The following is a 6,000-nucleotide window of genomic DNA, read 5'->3' as shown; positions in this document are numbered from 1 at the left end:
TTGGACATTTGGGTTGCTTCCAAGTCTTTGCTATTGTGAATAATGCCGCAATAAACATACGTGTGCATGTGTCTTTATAGCAGCATGATTTATAGTCCTCTGGGTATATACCCAGTAATGGGATGGCTGGGTCGAATGGAATTTCTAGTTCTAGATCCCTGAGGAATCGCCACACTGACTTCCACAAGGGTTGAACTAGTTTACAGTCCCACCAACAGTGTAAAAGTGTTCCTATTTCTCCACATCCTCTCCAGCACCTGTTGTTTCCTGACTTTTTAATGATTGCCATTCTAACTGGTGTGAGATGGTATCTCATTGTGGTTTTGATTTGCATTTCTCTGATGGCCAGTGATGGTGAGCATTTTTTCATGTGTTTTTTGGCTGCATAAATGTCTTCTTTTGAGGAGTGTCTGTTCATATCCTTCGCCCACTTTTTGATGGGGTTGTTTGTTTTTTTCTTGTAAATTTGTTGGAGTTCATTGTAGATCCAAAAAAGAGCCCGCATCACCAAGTCGATCCTAAGCCAAAAGAACAAAGCTGGAGGCATCACACTACCTGACTTCAAACTATACTACAAGGCTACAGTAACCAAAACAGCATGGTACTGGTACCAAAACAGAGATATAGATCAATGGAACAGAACAGAGCCCTCAGAAATAACGCCGCATATCTACAACTATCTTATCTTTGACAAACCTGAGAAAAACAAGCAACGGGGAAAGGATTCCCTATTTAATAAATGGTGCTGGGAAAACTTGCTAGCCATATGTAGAAAGCTGAAACTGGATCCCTTCCTTACACCGCATACAAAAATCAATTCAAGATGGATTAAAGACTTAAACATTAGACCTAAAACCATAAAAACCCTAGAAGAAAACCTAGGCATTACCATTCAGGACATAGGCATGGGCAAGGACTTCATGTCTAAAACACCAAAAGCAATGGCAACAAAAGACAAAATTGACAAATGGGATCTAATTAAACTAAAGAGCTTCTGCACAGCAAAAGAAACTACCATCAGAGTGAACAGGCAACCTACAAAACGGGAGAAAATTTTCGCAACCTACTCATCTGACAAAGGGCTAATATCCAGAATCTACAATGAATTCAGTGAAATTTACAACTCCTATGCCCACATTGAGAGGTGATGATTCAGAATTAGCATTTAAACAACTGTCATGAGTGATCTCATGTCAGGTTGTGCTCAATGATCCCCTAAGGATACTCTGAGAAACATTCGATGAGGTGTTCTTTGTAGTAGTTCAAGACTAGCTTAAGATGAAATACTTCAGGTATAAGGAAAAAAGGAGCCTTGTCCTACAGTCTCAGAAAAGGGATTAAAAGCTTTCTGGCACACGCGAAAGTGTGCATGCATTCACACACACACACACAGAAAGAGAGAGAGAGAGCACCTTGTTTCTAAGGATCTCACAAAAAGAAGAGTCAAATTTATGTAGAATTATGAAGGATCTTATTTTTAATTTATACACCCAGGTATTACTTGTTACTTTTAAAATAATGGCTTTGTAGTTTTTATTATTATAACAGCTATACAATAACAATACAGCAAGTGAGAATAATATTTTATCCAAAAAATTACTGCCCAGAACAATGTCAAGATTTCTCCCTGTGCTTTCTTTATGAGTTTGATAGTATCAGGTCTTATGTTTAAGTCTTCAATCCATCTTGAGTTGATTTTTGTATATGGTTTGAAATAAGGGTCAAATGTCATTCTTCTGCATGTGGTTATCCAGTTTTCCCAATACCATTTATTAAAGAGACTTTTCTTTCCCCATTGTATGTTCTTAGCATCTTTGCCAAAGATCATTTGACTAAATGTGTGAATTTATCTCTGGGCTCTCACTTTTGTTCCATTAGGGTATAGGTCTGTTTCCATGGCAGTAACATGCTGTTTTGATTACTATAGCTTTGCAGTGCATTTTGAAATCATGTAGTGTGATGCTTCCACCTTCATTGTTTTTGCTCAAGATTGCTTTGACTATTCAGGGTCTTACATGGTTCCATACAAATTTCAAGATTGTTTTTCTATTTTTGTAAAAAAATGGCATTGGAATTTTGATAGGGATTGCATTGAATCTGTGGATAACTTGGGGTGCTATAGACATTTTAACAATACTAATCTTCCAATCCATGAACATGGGATATATTTCCATTTATTTGTGTCACCTTAAATTTCTTTCATCAATGTTTTAAAATCAATGAACAAATCTTTTACCTCTTTGGTTAAATTTACTCCTAAAATTTTAAATTTTTGGTAGCCGTTATAAATGGGATTTACTTCTTGAAATATTTTTTCAGATCTTTGTAGATAGTGTATAGTGTATAGTGTATAGGAAAGCAATTGATTTTTGTATTTTGATTTTGTATCCTGTAACTTTATTGAATTCATTAGTTCTAGCAGTTTTTTTTGGTTGGAGATTTTAGGGAGATATATATCACATATATATGATCTATTTTATGTATATATATATATATATGAGATAATGTCATCTGCCAAAAAAAGACAATTTTATTTCATTCTTTCCAATTTGGATTTCTTTTATTTCTTTTCTTGTCCAGTTGATCTCACTAGGACTTCTAGTACTATATTGAATAAAAGTGATGAGAGTGACATCTTTGTCTTGTTCCAAACCTTATAGGAAACATTTTTAACTTTTCATCATTGAGTATAATGTTAGCTGTGGGTTTTTATACATGGATTTTATTATGTTGAGATATATTCCTTTTATGCCTAATTTGTTGAGAGCTTTTATCATGGAAGGATATTGAATTTTGTCAAGTGCTTTTTCTACATTTAATAAGATGATCATGTGGTTTTTTATCCTTCACTCTATTGATGTGGTATATTACATTGATTTGTGTATATTAATCAATTCCTACATCCCAGGGATAAATCCCACTTGATCTTGGTGTATGATCCCTTTAATATGCTGTTGAATTTGGTTTGCCAGTATTTTGTTGAGGACTTTTGCATCTACGTTCATCAGGGATATTGGTCTATAGTTTTCCTTTTTTGTAGCCTTCTTCTCTGGCTTCAGTATTATGGTAAGCTGCCTTCTTCAGATAAATTGGAAAGTTTCCCTTCTCTTCAATTTTTTGGAAAAGTTTGAGAAGGATTGATATTAACTCATTCTTAAATGTTTTTTAGAATTCATCAGTGAAGCCATTAGGTCCTGGGCTTTTCTTTCTTGGGAGGATTTTAATTACTGGTTCAATCTTCTTACTAATTATAGGTCTATTCAAATTTTCTATGTCTTCATTAGTTAGTCTGGGTAGTTGCATGTTTCTAGGAATTTATCCATTTTTTTCTAGGTTATCCAGTTTGTTGGTGTATAGTTGTTCATAGTAGTTTCTTAAGATACTTCGTATTTCTGTGGTATCAGTTGCAATGTTTCCTTTTTCAGTTCTGATTTATTTGAGTCTTCTTTCTTTTTTCTAGTTTGTCTAGCTAAAGGTTTGTCAATTTTGCTTTTTTTAAAAAAAATTGACTCTTCACTTCACAATTTTTTTGATATGACCCCCGAAGCACACTCAACAAAAGCAAAAATAGATAAATACGGTTGCATCAAACTGAAAAGTTTCTGCACACCAAAGGAAATAATAAACAGAGTGAAGACACAACATAAGGAATGAAGGAAGATACTTGTAAACCATATATCTGATAAGAGGTTAATCACCAAAATACATAAGGAACACAAAAACTCAGTAGCAACAAAACAAATAACCCAATTAAAAAATGGACAAAAGACAGGAATAGACATTTCTCAAAAGAAGACACACAAATGGCCAACAAGTATATGAAAAAATGCTCAATGTCAATAATTATAAGAGAAATGCAAATTAAAATGACAATGAAATATCACCTTACACCTTTTAAAATGGCTTTCTTCAAAAAGACAAAAGAAAACAAGTATTGGTGAGGCTATGGAGAGAAGGGAACTCTTATAAACTATTGGTGGGAATGTAAATTAATACAGCCATTATGGGAAAATGTATGCAGGTAACTGAGAAAACTAAAAATAGAACTACCATATGATCCAGCAAACCCATTTCTGGGAATATATCCACAGGAAATGAAATCAGTATATCAAAGAGATATCTGCACTCCTATGTTTATTGCAGCACTGTTCGCAATAGTCAAGTTATGAAATCATCCTAAGTGTCAATTGATGGATGAACAGATAAATAAAATATTATATATACACATATATTTATACAGACACATGCAATGAAATACTCTTCAGCCTCAAAAAGAAAAGACAATCCTGTCATTTGCAACAACATGGATAAGCCTGAAGGACATTGTGCTAAGTAAAGTAAGCCAGGTACGGAAAGACAAATACCACATGATCTCACTTACAAGTGGAACATTTTAAAAAGTTGAACTCATAGAAGCGGAGAGCAGAATGGTGATTGCTAAAAGCTATGACTATGGGGAGGAATGGGAAGATGTTGGTCAAAGTGTACAAGGTTTCAGTTAGACAGGGTGAATAAGATCTAGAGTTCTAACATACAGCATGGTGAGTATAGTTAACAATAATGTATGTATACTTGAAAACTGCTCACAGAGTAAATCTTACATGGTCTCTTAAAAAATATTAAGTATTTGGTGTGTCAGATATGATAATTAGTTTGGTTTAATCATTTTACTGTGTATCCATACATATATCAAAACATCATATTTTACACTGTAAGCGTATATAATTTCTATTTGTCACTTAACCTTAATACAACTGGAAAATATTTTAGAAGAACATAGTGACATAGAAAAGCAGCATAATGAAATTTTTAAAATAGACTTTTTTTTAAGAATAATTTCAGGTTCACAGCAAATTTGAGGAGAAAGTACAGAAAGTTTTTAAATACCTTCCCCCTGTCACACACCCACAGCTTCTCTCCACCCACATCAACATCCTGCACCAGTGGTACATTTGTTACAAATAACGAACCAACATTGACACACCACTATCACCCAAAGTCTATAGTTTACATTAGGGTTAACTCTTAGGGTTGTGCATCCATTGAGTTTTGACAAATGTATAATGATATATATCTACCATTACAGTATTATACAAAATCAGTCCACTGCCCTAAAAATCCTCTGTGTTCTGCCTGTTCATCCCATCCTCTCCCCAACCGTTGGGAACCAATGATCTTTATACTATCTCCATAGTTTTGCCTCTCTCAGACTGGTTTCTTTCACTTAGCAATATGTTTTCAATTTCCTTCATGTCTTTTTGCAGCTTGATAGCTCATTTTATCACTGAATGGAGTATTCTTTTGTATGGATGTACCACAGTGTGTTTATTCATTCAGCTACTGAAGGACATCTTAGCAATTATGAAAAAAATTCCTATAAACATTTGTGTGCAGATTTTTGTGGGGACTTAAGTGTTGAACGCATCCAGGTAAATATCAAGGAGCATCACTGATGGGTTGCATGGTAACAGTATGATTAATTTTGTAAGAAACTCAAACTGTCTACCAAAGTGCTGTACCATTTTGCATTCCCACCAGCAATGAATGAGAGATTTCTTGCTGTTCCACATCCTGCCAGCATTTGATGTTGTCAGTGTTTGGGATTTTATTCATTCTAGTAGGTGTATAGCAATACAACTTTTTTGTCTTAATTTGTGATTCCCTAATGATGTATGATGTGGAGCATCTTTTCATGTGCTGATTTACCATCTGTATATCATCTCTATTGATATGTTTGTTCAGCTATTTTGCCAATTTTTTAATTGGGATCATTTTCTTATTGTTGAGTTCTAATTATTCTTATTTTTTATAACAGTTCTTAATCATGTATATGATTTGACATACTTTCTAGTGGTCTGTAGCTTTTCTTCACATTGTTTTAACAGTGTCTTTTGCAGAGCAGAAGTTATTAATCTTAACGAAGTCCAATACCAATTTTTACTTTCATGGATCATGCCTTTGATGTTGTATCTAAAATGTCATTTACAAACCCAAGGTCAC

The sequence above is a fragment of the Pongo pygmaeus genome, chromosome 1 (assembly GCF_028885625.2).
Source record: "Pongo pygmaeus isolate AG05252 chromosome 1, NHGRI_mPonPyg2-v2.0_pri, whole genome shotgun sequence".
Lineage (NCBI taxonomy): Eukaryota > Metazoa > Chordata > Mammalia > Primates > Hominidae > Pongo > Pongo pygmaeus.
This window is presented reverse-complemented; position numbering follows the sequence as displayed.